This window comes from Leiobunum rupestre, chromosome 6, assembly GCF_980474605.1.
Source record: "Leiobunum rupestre chromosome 6, qqLeiRupe1.1.hap1, whole genome shotgun sequence".
Classification (NCBI taxonomy): domain Eukaryota; kingdom Metazoa; phylum Arthropoda; class Arachnida; order Opiliones; family Sclerosomatidae; genus Leiobunum; species Leiobunum rupestre.
Genome location: NC_143389.1, coordinates 13,098,674 through 13,119,569, shown reverse-complemented (window position 1 = coordinate 13,119,569; position 20,896 = coordinate 13,098,674). Strand labels below are relative to the sequence as shown.

Here is a 20,896-nt window from a genome sequence, read left to right as displayed (position 1 = left end):
ATATTTACATTTTAGAAAGCTATTTAAACGTATTGAACGTAAATAGTATATATTTGGATATCGGAATGTAATTTAACGTATTCGTATACCCATTTGAAATGAGCTAGTCGAGACCTTTTTTTATTTTCATTAACCATATCACACAAAATATAACAAACGTAACAATGGATCGAGCAAAAATCTGCTTACTAATACAATGGCTAGGAATTAGAATTAGCAAGAGTTAAAATAACTAATTTAGAATCGCTTACTAGAAAATGAAAAAAAAAACTTTTTTTTGCATGAAAATGTGTACATTTAAATACAAAACAAAACAATTTTTTATATTTATTGTTAAATAATTCAAATAAGATTATAAAATAAATTAGTTTCATTTTGTAATAACAATCGTACAATCTCTGGATACTATCGAAGCTATGTAAAAATATTATTAAAATGTTTAATTAATCGATAGTTTTTTTAAATCAATATACCTACTTTCTAATGTTGTCCTACCACCATATGAATCAACGCTATTCTAAAATAAATCATTTAACATATAGTTATTCTAAAATAAACCATTAACTTAAAATTTAAACTTCTAAATAAAACAATACTTTACCTGGACGTATACTATTTTGCTATTAGATCCACCTATAATCTATAATATAAATTAATCATTTATAAAACCTTTAATTATTTTCATATAAAATATATTATAAGTAAATTACCGCATTGTTGATGTTTAATGATTCACCTTTTTTCGAAGATATACAAATATAATCTCTTGATGCACCGTAATCAGTCGGTTTTTGTTTATGATTTTTAATTATCTGAATACTGCTTACTGGTGAATCATCTTTTGGATTTTCCAAGTTAATATCTTGATGCATTTTCTTTACATTGGATTCAATAGATTCATTATTACTTCCGATTATCTAAATATAAATAAATTATAATTACTTATGTAACTATATAATATAAATACAAAACTATTTTATTTATATAGATTACCGAATTTGTAATAGATATTGATGAAGGTGTATCAATTTCTCCAGATAAAGATCGAAGATTATTCGATGCCATTTCACTATAGAAATAATAACTAATATTTAGCTATACTATAAACCTTAGTGTATAATTTCTTTATTCTTTATATTTTATTTTGAAATATATCAAAACTTTTTTAAAACTTTTTATAAGTTATTTACATTTTTTCTATTTTTTTTACCACAATTAGATAAAAATTATTTTTATATAGCATTATAACGTACGTACCCTCGTCCAATAAGAAATGTTAACGATGTATATCAAATCCCCGAACACCCGCAAATCAATTCCGATGGATTTATGTAATTTAATTTTTATTATATTTATATATTTTTTAATTTAATAAATTAATTTATAAAATAAACGATTAACCCTTTGTCAGCAGACACAGGAAATGAACAATTCCTATAAAATACATACATTAAGACAAAGTTAAGAATTATCACCGAGTATTCCTACTTACATTTTTAGATTCCTCGCAGTCACTTCCAATACAATACAGATGGTGAACTTTCGAAATCTGGTCAAACTATTATACGGTTTTCCCTTTTTATACTCTGAAATTATTGATCTTCGATATATTATTTATTAAAATGGGGTTTAAAATTAATTCCATTCTACGTATACGCAATTTGAAGTGTATCGCGTTACGTATATAGGAATTTATCCGGTCCTCATACGGAATCACGTGTACAATTACAATACTTGAGAACGATACGTTTCTCATACTTAAACTTGAAATATTCGTTTAAAAAAAAAATACTCGTGATATAGATTCAAGTGCCAAGCATATTTAAGTACTACAATGATATTAAAATGAAGTTTAAAAATGTTTCCATTCTACTTTAACAACGAATATTCCATGACGTCAAAACACTCTTAAATTCAAATTAACCGCGTCCTCAGGGGTAATCCGCGCACGCGCCGCCGAGGTTATCATTACATCATTTTAACTTATTCCGTACCATAAAACGCGATAAGATATACGTTCAAGTGTCTTTCGAGATAAGCGGAGTTAAATGAACAAGTTGGCCTGGACATAATATGTTGATATACGAAAAAACATATCGTCGCGAGAAATACCCTAAATACATTGACTTTTCGACGATTTCACCCCTTAAATCCTCGATCCTCGATCCTAGGATCGATGTCAAACCCTCACTTTCCTTCTACTTACTTTCTTTTCACGAGAAATTCCATAATTATTAATCAAGCCCAAACTTGGAGATTTAGTTTGTCGCACGTTTATTTTGGCTTCTATTAAAAACACCGGCGAAATATTTTTTTCCCGTCAAAGAAATTCGATAGCGTATAAATTATCCTGGTTCTCCCGAAGACTCTCTCTGATTCCTCCCACACCGGTAACGAAACCCACGAATAAACTTTTTAAGGGCGTTTTGATTCCCCATTGTTATTGAATGAGGATTCACCTTCTCGTAAGCGCTTTGAATGACGATGACTTAAAGGCGACTCTGCACCCCTAGGCTCGACGCGTCGACGAGCCGCTCGTAAGAACTATCGGCTTCTAGTAGAAATTAGAAACGCCGTATACATTAGACGGCTAGATTGCCGACTGAAGCTTCGAAATCATTCGATTCCCCACGTTCGTCTTCGACGCTCGACTATGACTCCCGTTGCCACTCTCGTACTTTTACTCCCGCCGAAACATGAGAGCTTATTTCGATTTGACGTTTCAATTTTTCGACGGTCTCTTTCGAATTCTCGGTACCGGCGAATGCAACCACTTTGAGCCGGTACTTTTCAAGGGCGTTCAAGGTTGATTAAATCCCCATAGAGAATCAACGGGGAATCATATATTCCCTGTACAATCCTATGGGAAAATGCATTTTCCGTGGGGCAGTTCTCTCATTTTTATACACGACCTTTGTACGACCTTCGTGTAAGTCAGTGTGGATTAAATACGAATTACTCCCCGTTATTTTAATATTGTATGTTTTTAAATTTCAAATATTTCGATGGAGTACGTGTTTAGACTTATTCCTAAAAGCGATTATATTCGACGGACGACGGATATTGGAAACCACGTTAAATAACTCATATAGGATCCCTTTCCGGCAAAGGGAGAAACTCCGTAACCGAGGATCCGTTTTTCAAGGTCTACCGTTCTTTCGCTTTACATTGCTTCTCGTCGCCTCTTTTAGCCTCCACTTGAATTCGCTCCCCGTTATTTTAAGCATATAGCTAATGTTTCGTCTCTCTCGCCGTAAAACACGTTCAAGGTACATTCCCTCTGCGTAAAGAAATAGGAAGCCGCCTATTTAATAAGCTCGGTATTCTACGCCGAATTGAGGCTTCGGAAAGTCATTATTTCAACGGACTCTTTCGTACTTTGTCTCTACCGGCGCCGAGCTGGGAAAGAGAACGAACTCGAGTCGGTGATTTTTGCTCCACGTTGATTCTCTATGGAAGAGATCCACGTTCAATTCTTATGGGGACAGATCCACGCATGATCCTTATGGATCCCCATAGGGATCATAGATCCACGTGGGGCTCAACTCTCATTTTCTACCTACTCACACGGTCATATACTAATGTTCTCAAAATAGAATGCTATCTGAAATGCTATCTGACATATATCACTATTGAAAATATTTAAGATATCTGGAAAAATTATAAATTGAAAATTATGGTATTCTGGCGGAATTTTTGTTCATGAAAAATCATTGGAAATGTCAATAAGAAAAGTAGATTTGAAAACAATAAAGTATTGATTTGGGATGTCCTGTATAGTTTTAGGGTCATCTTCAGTAAATTAAGTAAATTATGGTATTCTGGCGGAATTTTTGTTCATGAAAAATCATTGGAAATGTCAATAAGAAAAGTAGATTTGAAAACAATAAAGTATTGATTTGGGATGTCCTGTATAGTTTTAGGGTCATCGTCAGTAAATTAAGTGTCTTCTGAAATGAGAGTTCATAAAGAATTATCCTTTGATACGATAGCGCCATTCAAAATGTCTTCTCCAAAGAAAACAAGATGTCACGGACATTTAAGTTCACACAATCCCCAGATATATTAAATATATTTTTAATATGAAGTTTAAATTTAAACAAATTTTCAATCATTTTGTACATTATCTTAATAAACGTACCATAATGACCCAAGAGGAATTTTGCTGAAAATGAGTGTTTTCTCAACCACCCTGTATATTAAAAACAATATTTTAATCACCCGGTCGATTAACATAATTAACCCACTAAGCATCAATAACCAGAGTAATTTTAACTCAAAGAAAAACCCATGACCTCGCTTTAATAATCAACTTGTCCATTAGTTATGAACAATATTTCCAAAGCAGAACTTTCTCACAACCTAATGCATTAACAACGATCCTAATCACCTTGTCATTCATCCAGTGAAAAATCAATTACACCAAGGAACATCATGCTGATTTATATAATAACACACACCCTGTATAAGAAAATTGGCGGCATTAAAAATAAACTCCGAAAGTACCCAAAGCCAAAACCCTGTATAGCAATACCCAAGATATCACTACATAGCACAGCGAACACCATATCTAACAATAGTAAAGATAGCATATTTTAATAGTCAACACCCTGCATAACAAACGTGCGGTACCCTAAAAACACGCCGAATGTATCAAATGCCCTGTAGAAGATAATAGACCATAGTCAATTTGAAAAATTGAAGGGGTCTTCGATAAAACTTGCTTTATAGATTATATTCCCTTTAACGTAGCATAACAAACGTGCGGTGCCCTGAAAAGCACACCGAAAGTAGAAGACAATGTATAATATTCGTTGAGTTTTCCAAGGTCGAAAATCAAATATTTGGAGACAGATATCGCTTGTATTCTGAATATTGAATTGGTACGAAATTCAAATTTCACAATAGTGCGTACGCCAGAAATCTCACTTAGAATTAAAATTTCTTAATGCAACCGCAAAAATAGTTCGGTAATGATCACCACAAACTAAAAATATAATAAATTTCTTGACCAACTTCTAGAGCGATTTCGAAATTATTAATATTGGCAGCGAGAGTTATGATACGAACGGCGGTGGCGGCGGTAGCGACTACGTACCAGTTGAAATACCAATAGCATTTGTACACACTAATTGGTCCTTTGTTCAGAATTACGTGCAACACGTTTGCATTACACTAGACCAAAAGCGACATAAGACCCAAGTGTGTCAACTCTGCCTTTGTGCCCTTTAAAATATTTACTGAGAGCTAGTCTCACAACAGACTACATAGCGTACAAGTGGCAGAGTACTAGCAACTTTATTATTTGGTCTATGGCCTGGCGCTATTTTATCTCTTCGGTTTTCTCGCCCGTGGACATACGTTCTAAAATGCCTCACTCGGCGGCGCTGAAGTAGAGAAAATTTCGAATTCTTCCACACCCTCTTTTTACTTCGCGACAAGATCTCGTTAAACATTATACCGTACTGACAAACTTTTGGGTCTTACGTCGCTTTTGACTAGACTGATACCCATAAAGTTTGTACTTCCTAGCGAATAGCATTATGTCATTTTTGGATCAGTTTGCCAGTTATTTGGGTTTTCGTAAAATAGGGTTTTTTAGAAATGTTTAGAAGGATTTTCAGCACTCAAAAGGAAGCGAGCGTGAGAGGCTGGCAAACCAAAATGTAAATCACTAATTTTGAAATATTCCAAGTGAATAAACAAACAAAGTTTCCTGTAACATCTTATTTAATTTAATATACTTTCTGATAAAGTTATGAATTAATTAAAATTGGAGTTTTTAATTTCTTATTAACCGCGGTAGACGGCGATACCACAGCAATCAAAGATTAATTGTTTATCATAAATATAAAACACATCGCATATTTAGAGTGCTCGATATTGCCCAGGGGTAGGAAAACTGAAAACTACTAGATCTTCCAAGATCATTTTGCGCGGATATTTGAAGAGAAAAATTAAGCTAACAATTTCCCACAATCTGGCAACACTGGCTTAAGGAATGCTAATAGTTAATTACGATAATTTAATCCGGCAGATAAGAAAAAGGGATAAGCAATGGTTTAAACAGATCCGAAAGAAAGTAGCTTCATTATTCATAGACGTTTTTTTTAATTACATGTAACAATTATATTCATCGCAGTAGTAATAATGTATTTTGTACCAAATTTCAGTGACTCAAAATTGGTTGATAGAACTTATCTATTTAATTCGTGATTTAACCATTTGTTATTGAGATGACGTAAGTATTTGATTTTTAGACAATACGTCTAATTTACACGGCTTCGTAGAAACACTGGCGTAAAAATATGGATACATAGTTATAATTCGGGTGGTAAAGGTGTTAACGTTAAGATTTTTTTGGGGTTATAGATCCACTTCCAATTTTTCACCAGTTTTTTAAATAAATTATTTTGTTTTTGATTACTGGCCTATATTAAAAGGCTCTTATAGTAATAATAAAATTTAGATATATAGCCAACTTACAATATTTGGTAAATTTTTTATTTCGTGCTATTTTAGTTATTTAATTTGGTCAAATACTGCCAATTTTATATTGGTTAAGTTTTATCTGTAATTGGCAGATTAAGCAAATATATACTTAGGGTCGTATTAAGGGGCAACTTTTTCCCCACCAGCGAAATAAGAAATGAAATGTCTTTTCCCGTGAATTTGCAGGGACGTAAAGGGAGAGGAGCATTTAAATGTGCTAAGTACATCCATTTATGCACTGTTATTTGTGCGTTTCGCAGCACGTGGCAACAGACAAATTTTTCCTAATTATTAAAAGTTCAAATAAATTATTTTCTGATATTGATATTTTGATTTGTTACTAGCTGGGGTACCCCGCATATCCCGGGGAAGTGTGCCTATTTGTATAATTAAAGAGAGAGCGCAAGTGACGGAACTTACACATTAGAACGCTGCAATTACTGTCTCCACGCATGGCACCGTACCCAGTATAACCAACTGGTTATTGACAATATTAACCAATTTTACGTTGACTACATAACAATTTGCCTTTTATTATACGGCCTAGTGTCTATCTGTGTCTATAGAAGAAGGCTTTTAAAAAAAGTCAATAGTTTAAGCTTTTTTGGTGTGCATGCCTAAAGAACTAAGAAACTCAGTCCTTTGGCTAAGGTAAAAGTGTAGTATCAAGCTGGGGTACCCGGTATTTCCCGGGGAAATATGCCAACTTGTATAACCTAATCATTAGATTAATTCAATTAATTAAAGTTGTTTTGCCGACTGTAACCGTTGAAAACAACAGGATATAGTATATACCAAATGCGGTCGACCTAAGTTGAAAACTGTAGATTCCTATAGAGCTCTGACACTAGGCGTGGTCTAGCTAAATCACGTGTATATGACGTCATATTCTCAGTTTAAAAATCAGCCTTGGAGGGCAAGCAAAGTTTTGGCGGCAGTAAAGCCAGTAAGACAGTGTATCCTACGCTTGAAAACGCTTACTAACCCTACTTATTTTGTTAATAATTTCGTGATAAAAGTAATTAATTTAAAATGGTTAATTTTTGCGCGGTTTACGGTTGCTCGATGCGGGGGAATCGAGACGGTAACAAAGTATCGTTTTATCGCTTCCCATCCTTAAATGAAAATATTAAAAACCAAGGCATAGTAAAATTATCCAAATTAAGGAGACAGAAGTGGATACAAGCATTAAGGAGAAAGGATCTGACTAAAGAATAAATTAAAAACTTAAGGATATGTTCTCTTGGATTTTAAAATCAATTTCACAAATATACCTATTTATTAAAGGAGCTCCTGCCAAGTTAAAAGATCAGAGGAATCAGGATTGGGTTCCAAGTTTAAATTTGGGCTACAGTAAATCTGGAAGTGTGGAAAACAACCCTAAGACCATAGTTAGAAAAGAGAGACTGATGAAAAGAGCTCTAGTAATTGAATCTAAAACAAGACCAGATGAACATTTAAGTGTTGCAACGAATATTACAAGTGAAGAGATTCCTGAAAATGATTTTAGTTTTTTACACGAACTCCACGGAGAATCTCCACTCAATGATGGCAGTAATATTGCAAATTCCTCTAGTTGCACTCCACGGAAAGTGATAATACCAAAGCACATTTTGGGCCGTTATAATTTATACGAACCAAAATGTATACAAGTTTCACATAAAGTTTTCGATGCTTCATGTCAAACGGATTTGTCCGCGAAAGACATTGCGAAAATGGAACTGGACATTTTAGAAGCGAAGACTGAATGAAAAAAAAACTCGAGAAACTGCAAGCCACCGAAATTTCAGAAGATAATTTTCAGAATGAAGCGAAAGTTAAATATTATACTGGTTTGTCTTGTTTTGACACGCTAATGATTATATTTAACATTGCGAAACCATTTATAGCAATAACAAATCAATCCGCTTTAACGAAATTTGAGCAAATGATTTGATTTTTAATGAAATTAAGGTTAAACCTTGACTTTGTGGACCTAGGTTTTAGATTTAATGTTTCAAACCGTACGGCATCTCGAATATTTCATTCAGTTTTAGATTTCTTATGCGTGTCTTGAGCATCTCGTTATTTGGCCTGCTAGAGTCGAGTTATAAAAAACTATGCCACGATCATTTTTAAATGTTTTTGGTCAAAGGATAACAATTATAATAGACTGCTTTGAAGTCTTTACTGAGAAACCATCAAATTTATTAGCTAGAGCGCAACTGTGGTCACAATATAAGCACTACCATACCGTGAAATTTTTAATTGGGGTAACACCTCTATGCTAAGTTTCATTTCTATCAAAAGCATGGGGAGGGAGGGTATCAGACAAACATTTGACTGAGAATTGTGGGTTATTGAAAAACCTTCCACCGGGTGATTTAATACTTGCAGATAGAGGGTTTAATATATCAAATTCAGTAGGATTTCACTGTGCAGAAGTTAAATTACCTGCATTTAAAAAGGGGAAAAAGCAGCTGTCACCCTTAGAAATTGAAGACACGCGCAAAATATCCAGCCTACGTATTCATGTTGAGCGTGTTATAGGCTGCGTGCGACAAAAATACACAATACTTGAAGGCCCGTTACTTATTGAAATGTTAATAAATATTGACTCGGGTGAAGAAGCGCCAATAGACAAAATTGCTAAAGTTTGTTGTGCCCTTTTCAATACATGACCACCTATAATAACGGAATAATGTATACAATACTGTTTAATAAAATCATTTATTTCAATATAAGAACATTTAACTTTTATATCAATATAGAAACGTTTACTTTTCTTTCGAAACAGGAACATATTTTTAATATCACAAAATAAAAAAGAACTTCAACAACATTTTTTACATATCCATTTACCCGAGGGGCTGATCACTCCGCGTAATCGGTGTACAGAGCCGTACCTTTGACTGTACTAATGGGATTACGCGTAATCTTTGAAGTCCCTGCCTTTGGCAGTGCTAATCGAAGCGTAATCCGGCGTAATCGCTGTACAGACTTTCTAAGAGTGGTTTGCCCCTCGCATTTACCTTTAGGAATCTTTTTTAACTTAACACATTTGGTATGATACCAACCGATGGCACAATCTTCCTTTTCGCAATATATCATTTGTTCATCAAAGCTCCTTTCTCCTTTGCAAGTACACCAAATTTGTTCATCTTCTATACATTGAATCACTTCGGTGTTCTTTTCTTTTGGGTTTGTTTGAACCTCCTTGACTTGGTTCTTATCTTTTGTAAAATATTTGCCTACAAGTCCAGGTAAAATTGCATTTTGGAAGAATAAAGTGGCCTTTTCTAAATTATTTTTCCCAAACTTAACATCAGGTACTATGCGTTCTATAAAAATATCACCTTTTTCAGCCCACACGACAAAATCACAAAACGCTTTATCACAAACTAGCTTTAATACCCGGCTTCGCCCGGGGTCTTAGTTTTATTGAATTAGATCTAATTTGTACGTAAGAACCACGTAGCAAAAACGTAACACGCGTAGCAAAAAGTTCTCGTAGCAAAAACGTAACACGCGTAGCAAAAAGTTCTCGTAGCAAAAACGTAACACGCGTACGTAGCAAAAAGTTCTCGTAGCAAAAACGTAACACACGTAGCAAAAAGTCCTCGTAGCAAAAACGTAACACGCGTAGCAAAACGTTCTCGTAACAAAAACGTAACACGCGTAGCAAAAAGTCATCGTAGCAAAAACGTAACACGCGTAGCAAAAAACCTCGTAGCAAAATCGTAACACGCGTAGCAAAAAGTCATCTTAGACAATACGTATCACACGCGTAGCAAAAAACCCTCGTAGCAAAATCGTAACACGCGTAGCAAAAAACCCTCGTAGCAAAAACGTAACACGCGTAGCAAAAAGTTATCGTAGCAAAAACGTAACACGCGTAGCAAAAAGTCATCGTAGCAAAAACGTAACCAACGTAGCAAAAACGTAACACGCGTAGCAAAAACGTAACACGCGTAGCAATAAATTCTCGTAACACGCATAGCAAAAAGTCATCGTAGCAAAAATGTAAAAGGCGTAGCAAAAATTCATCGTAGCAAAAATGTAACTCGTAGACAATACGTAACACGCGTAGCAAAAACGTAACACGCATAGGAAAAAACCACGTAGCAAAAGGTTCTCGTAGCAAAAACGTAACACGCATAGCAAAAAGTTCACGTAACACGCGTAGCAAAATGTCACCGTAGCAAAAACGTGACCCACGTAGCAAAAAGAGCGAAAGAATACCGAAAATAATACGGTACGCGAAAAGAAAAACTTCCCATACGTGGTCCCCCCCTAGCTTGGGAGGAATTAGCGACTGCGGGAGGGCGGAAACGTAGGGGACAGGGTTCAAGGGAGGAATTAGCGACTGCGGGAGGGCGGAAACGTAGGGGACAGGGTTCAAGAGAGAGCGAACGATCGGTCCACGGAAGCCACAAACAACCAAACTCACAAACACACAAACATTGAAAATTATATATAAGATATGAATTTGGGCTTGACATTGATAAAAATACTTGTGTTTCTTATCCATTATCTTTTAGTAAACAATTTTTTTTTGACGCCAAATCTTCAACTGTACCTCCTTTCACACAAAAAGGAGATTGACTTCCACACATCCTTTGCCGCAGCAATCACAAGTGACTAAGGCATCGGGAGAAGCCCCTAAGTGTGGATACTTTGGATTTATAATTAGTCCCACATCTGTAACATTTAAATTGACATGTTCAGATTTTAGCTGGTTTTCATAAGCTCGTATCGCATCTTTCTCGTGTTTACAACCCCACTCCGTTGCTTCATTGTTAAATTTACCAGTATCTGGGTAACAGATCGCTTTTATTACACTGGGACTTGATATTGCAGATCGAGTCAAACAAACATCTTTAATCTTGAGGCAGTTATTCTCCCAGCCCTAACTTCGAACCAGTACTTCGATTTTGCCTGCTCTCTCGTGTTACTTTCAATTTTAAAAGTTTCTTCTTGAGAAATTGTTATAATTATTTTTTTGGTGACTTCTAATAATGAATCGTATGAAAGTTCAAGATATTGATCAGAGTACAGGGCTTTTAATGAATTTGATGGTAATGGTTTTGGCACGAAATAATTTGACAAAACCACAAACGTAGAAATTGTAAGCTTCTAAACTTTTATAAGCTCGCAGTTGATCTAATGTGTCGGCACTTTTACTTAATATTAAATACGTAAATAAACAAGCACGTATATAAGATGGGTTAGGGGGTTTAAACCCCCCTTAGGACTCGATTCCTTTCTTACGAAAGGAGCGCAACATTAAATGTATTAAAAAACTTCGTTTGATACACGTGCGGAAATGTCATTGTCACTCGTCCCGAGTCTAGCCAGTACTTTAAATATGCGTTATTGCTAACGAAAAATTTCGCGCTCGCTATGCTCGCGATTTAATCTGGTTGTGTTATAACCCGTCCCCCCCCTTAGACCTTCTGTATCTACGTGCTTGTAAATAAAGCTAAATATGTGACAGGGGGCCACAGTCTGATATCTGTTAAGCTTTCATTAGCCCTAATTAAATAAGGATCATTTCCTTCTATCAAGCTGATTTTATCAGAATACCGTTTTCCGGCATCGACGTCCGTCACTCACAGTGTTTTAAAGTAATCACTCATTATTAAATATTAAAAAAGTATAGAAAAGGTTTAAAACCCAAAACACTATGACTAGTATAATTTCAGTAACATATCTTCCTGCATGCTTGCCCTCCAAAGATTTAAAAAGTCGTCTGCTACATTAGTTGTATAGGAAACGTAGGCGGGGCTTAAGTTCAGTGTCAGAGCTCTATAGCGGAGAAATCTATAAATATATATACTAGCTTTAATACCCGGCTTCGCCCGGGGTTTTAGTTTTAATGAATTAGATCTGATTTGTACGTAAGAAAGGTAAATATAATAAAATAATAGTAAAAGAGACGGGATACTACATGACTAAAATTTTAAAAATTTTAAAAAAAATTATTTTTGGCGAGTTGTATATTTGACGTCGGCTTGAAAAGGAACTACGTTTCGAAAGCTCGCCAAAAATAAATTTTTTTAAAAATTTTAAATTTTAGTCATGTAGTATCCCGTCTCTTTTACTATTATTTTATTATATTAAATAAGCCATGACTGGGAAAATTAAAATTTACGATAAGAAAGGTAAACACTGTAGCAAAAACGCAACACGCGTAGTAAAAACGTAGCACACGTAACACGCGTAGCAAAAAGTCCTGAACTACTTAAAAAATTTTAAAAAAGTTTAAAGGTCGGGTGGGCGCAAGGAACTCAAAGGAGGAGATAAGGGAAGCAAAGGGTCAGCACGGGAGATAGGGGGAGCCACAATCGCCTTCCCCGCCCCGTCCCTTTCTCCCTCCCCCTCCTCTGTGCTCGGAAGCCGAGAAAAAAAATTGAAAGCCGAGACCAGCCGGAAAAACCGATAAGGGAAGCCTAGAGGCGAAAGTCCAAAGTCGAGTGAAATAAAAATAAAATTGAATTAGATTAATAACTTTGTCAGGTATTTAGGAACATGACATACAAATGGGTATATATATATATATATAAGATGAATGTTTATATATATATATATATATATATATATATATATATATATATATATATATATATATATATATATATATATATATAAACATTCATCTTTATAAATTAGATCTTATAGGTTTTTATTAAATGTTAGCTACTTGATTATTATCTGTAAGAATATGAAATTATTGTTTACAAGAAAAACATTTTTGTCATTATATTTCAGCTTTAAAATAAAAACATTTTAATACTTAATATTCTAATAGTATAAACATGACCGTATTAGAGGTTTCGTCGTGAGCGGATAAGCAATGCCATCTTAGGAATTTTGGGCATACCTGTAAATGGCTATAAAATCCAATACTTCCGGCACCTCAATAACATGTGGTTAGATCACCAATAAAATCTGAATCACTAGGATTTAAAAAACGATATGTATTCAGTATCTAAGAGTAAGGTTCAAAGTACGTGTGTATCAGTTTTTAAAGGTGTATTACAATTCCAAACAATTCAGGTGTTTTTTATTACTACTATTTTAAAAAATAACGAAAGACTTAATACTCTACCAAGAATGTATTTATTTATAGTCAGGGAGAATGAATATGTCGAGATTATTTTTAGCTTTTCTCCAATTCCACCCGTTGGGCCCCCGGTATGCTCTTCCTATTTAATAAAATCAAATAATACTGCAATCTCATTGGTTCTTAAAAATTACGTTTTTCGACGCGATTAACGCTGCAGCGAGGACGCAAAAAATAAGACAGCCTCCATTTTTCCACCCCCCCCCCCTTAGCGTGACGGGGTTAGGGGCTCAACGTGTCCGTCGATAGTCTCGACATATTCATTCTCCCTGAGTATAAATAAATACATTCTTGACTCTACTATAAAATGAAATAACATTGCTATCGAATATAAAAAATATGAAATAAAATATTTGATTTAAAATCCATTAAATATTTTTAATTGGTTTTAATTTTATTCACTTTAATTTTCTAAACAGACCAGATTTTATCATCGGGCTATATGTCGCGATCCCTTAGTTTTCCCGTCCTTCACCCTGAAAATCTGGCCGATATTTTACCCCATCTAGAGAAAAACGCAGCTAATAGACTTTCGCAAAGTTTCGCGTTCAGATGGAATTGAAGCGTTTAAACTATTGGACAGTAAATTAAAAATTAATTTATAATTTACTCACAAATTTCCTGAAACCATCGAACCCAAGACATATGAAGAACTGATCGTTGTATTGACGGAACATCTGAGCCTGACTGCATCACAAATTATGGAGACTTACCGGTTCCATAATTGAGATCTGAGACAAGGAGAGTCGTTCGTCGCTTGTATAGTTGAACTCAAAAAGGTGGGAAAATATTGCAAATCGCTGGTACACTTGGCCGGATGCCGGTGATAGATTTGATCGTGGTATTTGATGGGAAGCTACACCAAAGACACTTCTGACAGACAACCCGTCGACGTCGAAGACGGCGCGGCGTTGCCAATAGCGTAGCCAGTGGAATCAACTGCAAGAAATGTTTATTATTGAAGCGAGTGAATGTGTAAAAATCTGCAAATAAAATTCGAACAAAGCAAATTGCGTTTATTCGTTAGAGTACAAAGAGCAAAGCAAAAATATTATTATTTCCTAAGATGCAACTACCACTGTCACCCGTTCTCCATCAGCGCTACCTAAAGTTCTAAGATGTTGGCTGTGCCTTTGGGCTTGTACTGTTTTTTCAGTTGTATATGCAAGGTCTACACATATTTCAGAGTTTCTGAGGGTTTTTCTATTAGATCTCTGAAGTGTAACATCCCCGATCCAAATGTTTCAATCGATCTAACGTCATTGAATTTTGTGCATGGTGAATAAACTATCTTTTGCAAGCTGCTAAAACTGCTACGTCAGATATAAAATGTTATCAATTACTCTACAGTGTATGACGTATTTCTCCAGGAGGATTTTTTCCATTTTCACACAGTTTATAATGCACATAAATTAGTATTTCATTCGATAGAGTTTGCTCAATGAGAAAAACGTCGCCTTCATCTGATCGACAGAACGTGCTTAACATTTTCAAGGTTTTTCATATCAAAACGTCGTCCACATATGCAGTAAAATAAGATCTCCGTTTCTATAATAATTAACCAAATGGTCAGCCTTGGTATTCAGGGTTCTCGTCATCTCAAGAATGCGTCCAAGTGTCTGTTCCATTGCGCATCGATTGATGAAGTCCCGAATGTTTTTACGCATACTTCAAACATATTCTTTGCTTTTCATCTATTTTCCTTCATAGTGTTCCTCTCTTCGTTCCAAGAAGGGTCATTTCATCTTCTTAATGTATGTTTGACTCAATCTCATCTGCTGTATCAAGCTCAATTGCTGGCTTCATTTTCTCAGGCATCACTATATTCCAACTGCAAATTACATCGTCTTTTAAAAATTCGCATTTCGGGGTTACTTTATCACGCTTTATTTTTAACAAGAATGTGACTTCTAGATGTCAGGGCTAATAAACACTCCGTGAGTTACTTTATGGGACATCGGTCATATAAAAATATACAAGAAATTTCTTCAGCGTAAAGTGTCGTGTCTATGTTCTTATTTACCATGCGAGCTCTACAATCACATACTCTCAAGTGTGAAGTAGCAACCGGATTCTTCTTCCGACGTTCAAACGGTGTTTCGCCATCGTTCGATTTTGTAGGACATCTGTTACGAATATAAACAGCCGTTCCAACAGTGTTAACTTCATCAGGAAAAGACTCTATGCATACCAGACTGCAATAAGATTAATCGGGCTGTATCCAAAATTGTTTGATTTTTCAGGCTATCGTGTTGAGGTCAATTCAATGATCTCTAGATATCTAATTGTGGTATGCATTTGACTGTTTTCACCTACGTTGTTACGATCTTCGTTCAATGAAATGGTTCTACTTTTCTTCTGAAGCCGTCGAATTTTTCCTTTACTTGACCTTTTCGTTCCATGTAAAGTGAATACTCATCTATAAATGTTACAAAGTAATTACTTCCACCCTTTGTTGGTTCAACAATATCGGGATTATTTAACCAAAGTGGTGTGCCTTCTTTTGTTAGGCTTACTTAGGACTTGCTCTAAGGTTTTCTCTCTATAGAGAGATCACAATGGCAGGTATCGTAATTTTGATAAACAAAAATAATAATCAACTAGGCACCACCGTAGGGTTAAAACCGCGAGATCAACGTCCATGGAGACCACTCTATCCCAAATCCTAAACACCCGAGATATGCAAATGCCAGAAGCGCCTTCATTTAGCTAGATTCTTCGAAACATATTTATATAGTTTGATATGTTATCTGCTTCACGTACACAAGATACCTGCCTCTGAGTTTTGCCTTTGTTATAAAGTCGCTCCTCATTTAAACTCGTGCAGAATTTTTTTCTTTATGGCCTCAGATTCTTGATCAGTTACCTGTTTATATGATATTGGATGTTCCTTCAAACACTATTTTTCAAGTTATGTTACCGTAATTCCAACATCGCCGGCACCACACGCTTAAGAATTTCACCTCCTGGCACTGACTTTAACTTTCGTTCGGAAAAGTTAAGGAACTATTCAAGTTAAGATGTCATCAACCACAAAAAAAATCTAAACTTGTGTATTTGTCATCGCAAAAAAATAGATAAATATTTAGATTTGCTAAATATTTCTGTGTGGCGGCTTTCTGCTTACTAGGAAAATTAGCTTCATTGTCTGGTTAGATTGAAAAAAACGTGGATTTTTTATCGCCTTCTTTGTGTTAACAATATCTCGCAACGTAACCTAACTCTAAGGAATGTCAATTAATTTCATTATACGTGGAGTGTTCAGTTTCATAATGTCTACCGCTATCATTGTGTTGTCTTGCGTTTCTACCAGAATTGCCCGCTCTATTGGGGTCAATTCTTTTTCGTTTCCATGATGCTCCACGTCTTCTTCTACTTTGGCAATTACCGTGTGTCAGTAATATAAGATTTTATCTCACAAATTCTGAAAGCTTTTTAAGACTTAATACGACGTTCTTCTTCAGTTAATTTATCCTTTAAAGAAGTCAGACAGTAGTTGAATCTTTTATGTCAATTCTTAAGACATCTATCAAAGTTTTCGAATTACCTTGTTAATGCTTGAATCTCATGATCTGCAATGACAATTTCTTTAAACTCAAATCAAGCGCTGAGTATGTGTGTATTTCTTCTCGTAAACGGTTCGACATATCAAGCACAAAAGCATATATTTGTTTCGAAAATACTTTAGGGCACGTATTGACCAATGCGTATGATTATTGCATTCAGATTATCTGTATTGTAATCGTCGGCTATTTCCTACTTTGATCCTATTCGTGAAAAGCTTCCTATTACCTTCATGGAATAATGGGTACAGTCTTACGCCACACTGTCACTTTTCTACATTTTAGTTGTACGTGTACGTCCATCGTATTGGATGAACTTTTGTTTATCACATCTTCTTCGTAAGTCCGCCGTTATCTGTAACGTAAAGCCCACCAGCAATTCAAATCAATACTGGGCGAGTTGATGCAACTTTTCAAACGTAGGCCTTTGCTTCTATGCAGCGAAAAAGCTTTATATCTAAACTTTTAAATTAAGTACTTGCACGTTTGACACTTGGTTCTTTTCAATTCTCTGAACTTCTTTACGAGCTGGACCCACAATCTGTTATTATTAAACGAGTTGAATAGTAAACCCTTCTACTAAATTAAGAACATGGAAAGCCTGTTTATTCGTTCGGGGCCCGCTGGAGGTCGCTCGCGTCCTCTGCTCGAGCTCCTATAGCGATCGATGTAAGACAGTCTTTATAAATGTTATTCCCCACATCACAATTTGGCACTGATTGCATACGGAGGAATGCACTGCAGGAAGATTATGAGCAAACGTAGTTATTTGAATTTTGGAATTCGCCTTTTCAGTTTATCAGTTTATGAGCTTCTTCTGTTGACCGCTACGTGACTCTATATGTAAACTGTAAAGGCTAACTGGGTATAATGTAATGTATGGTTACACAATAGAAAACAGAAATAGCTAAAATGAAAAATATAAGAGAAAATGAATAAAAATGACTGTAATTGACTAAATATTCTAAACTTTTTGTAAACAAAATTATATATTTTAAACATCATCAAATTTGAAAAAAATTATTATTTTGATTAAAATTGATCAAAAAGGTTAAAATTGTTAAAATTATAAAAAATTCTAAAATATTAGAGATAATAAAGAGAATGATTTAATTTTTATCACATTTTTAAAAATATTATCAAAATTGATCAGATTTAACCTATTTTATCAATTTTAAAAAATATAATTATTTTTCTATTTTTATTAATTTGTATTCCTTTTAAACCTCCTTATGATCAATTTTGATAAAAACTATAAAATCCGGTTTAAATTTGGTCAAATTTCGCCGATTTTATCATTTTTATAGCTCTTTTTATGCATTTTCTTTTCTATTTTCTCCTTATATAACATTTTGAATAAATTTTACCATTTTGATCAAATTTATCAAAGTTCATTATGATTTGATCAAATATATTAAATTCATAAATATTTTTACCCAATATTAAGTAATTAATCAAATTTTATAATTTTATATCAATTTTGATCCAATTGATAAAAATATAGTCCAAATTGATCGGGTTTAACCTATTTTATCGATTTTTTAAATTAAAATTGTTTTAAAATAAAATTAGATGTTTTTTCGACAATTTTATCATTTTCTTCGTTTTCTCTAATAACTTAATTTTAATTTTTAACAATTTTTGTTTAATTTTAAAAATATAATTTTATTTATAAAACGTTTAGAATATCCAATTACAGGCATTTTTATTCCTTTTCTCTTAAATGTTTCCATTTTAACTCATTCTAATTTACTTTTACTCATTTTGATCAAATTGATCAAAATATGTCAAGATTTTATCAAATAAATTAAATTTATCCATTTTTACCCGATTTAAATAAATAATAAAGTTTAATCTATTTTTTCAAATTTATTAAATTTTGATCAAAATTTTTAATTTCTGATCAAAATTTATCAATTTTGAATTTTTTTAAATTTTGAAAAATATTGGTTTTACATAAAATTTTAAATATTTTTCCAATTATTGCCATTTTATTAATTTTTCCATTTTATTTTCCCATTTTTACTCAATTTGGTCATTAGTTACTCATTTTGATCAAACTGACCAAATTGCACTTAAACTTGATGAAATAAAAAATTTTAAATCAATTTTAGTGTATTTTTAACGTTTTTGAAATATTCAAAAAATTTCATTTATTAAAAAGTTTAAAATCCTTCAGATTCCCATGTTATTTTCAATGGAAAAATTTCCAAATCATGTTGTCAAAAACGTTTTCGGTTGCCATGGCAAAACGAAAGGCCGTCGCAACTTTTCCCTAGCAGGTTTTCAAGTTACATGGAAATGTACATTAAACCCGAGTTTGAACGAAATCGGTGATTATCAGCTCGGGTCGTCTCCTAGTCAGTTTTCGTGGGCCTTCTTTTCAAATTCAGAAACAAGAAAAGTCTTCAGTATCTCAATTATACCAAGTTGATTTAACATGATCCTACTTTCGGGAAGTCTCAAAGTTTTTCGATGTGTGTTGGTTGTCGAAGAATACTTTGCCCCCGAGTGTGCAAATTGATTATTGCAGAATTAAATTATCCTGGTATCTTAAGCTGTTAGTGCTTTATTGGCACGCACGTTTCGAACGTGGACTTCAAATTCCAAAATCTTGATCGACTCGAGCGCGCACTCTCTCTTCAATAACTATAGTTAGTGACGTAGAAAAACAATTACACGTGACCTCCCGTATTTTATTGAAACACCTATCTTAGAGTTCCACGCATTATCTGAAATCTGGAATGAAAAATTAATTTCTTTTTGGTAACTTTTATCGTAGGTAAAAAGGAATCTAAAGAAATTTTTGGAAGCAAGTGCTTTTGATATTTATTTTAGGTTGAAATCTTTGGGAAATATTTTTACATACCTCTTTTTCGGAGTGTTTTTCTATTGTTATTATTATGACGATATAAATATTCCGTCAAATTATTATAGTGAAATATTGGATTAAGAGAAAAATCCAACAATTTACGAAAGTTGAAGAATTTCTGAGCCAGTTTTATGAATCACCCAGTGGAAAAACTGCCTTATCTTTTGGAACGGTGTCAAGTAAGTGATAACAAGATAAATTTAAATAAAAGGGTTAATGTGAAATGTAACTAAATTAAATTTAAAGTTATTAAATATTTAAACCTGTAAAAACCGTAAACTTCAAAATGTATAACGTAAATATTTTAATTGTGAAATTTTAGTTAAAACGTTTACTGTGCGAATTCCATTGTATTTTAATCCCTTTGCAGCTCTCTGTACAAACCCAAAAATTTTTGTTTTTCGTAGAATTCGGGAAACGAGCTCGTCAGTAACATTCCATCAGATATTGGCGCTCATTAATTATCTCCACTGCTTTGCTGACGAATTAACCGAGCATTCTTCGGGGCCCAGGAAGCGGAGAAGGTTAGAATGAACCATTTTCTCAACCGTAAAGGTTAAAATAAACCTTACAAAACCTAATCGTAGTTTTCATTTCTGACCTTTTTTTTTCTTATCTTGTTTTCAGTCCGAGTTAAATGAAGCTTAAAACCCCTTCTCTTCGATAACTGTGCTCTTAGGTACTCCACATTTAAAGAACTATCGAAATTGTTCTCTTCCTAGTTGGGATCAATGCTAGGAAAATTGCGCATTATGACCGCGATCAGTACATATAAATTTTGAGTGAGGTTTTTTATGAACTTTCTGTGAAAACCTCACTTCTCTAAGATAAATGTAAATTTTTAACACCGAGCTTTCAGGGGAC

General features: G+C 34.1%; 1 protein-coding gene across 1 annotated transcript in view; it reads right to left on the bottom strand.

The window, feature by feature from the left end:
• The window catches only part of LOC149939314 (uncharacterized), a 40,448-nt gene extending 26,000 nt beyond the window's left edge, over positions 1-14,448 (bottom strand). Inside the window, exon 1 of the mRNA XM_090179108.1 lies at positions 14,311-14,448. The gene's annotated coding sequence lies outside the window, so the exon portion shown is untranslated. The remainder of the gene's footprint in view (positions 1-14,310) is intronic.
• Between the last annotated feature and the right edge of the window lie 6,448 nt (positions 14,449-20,896).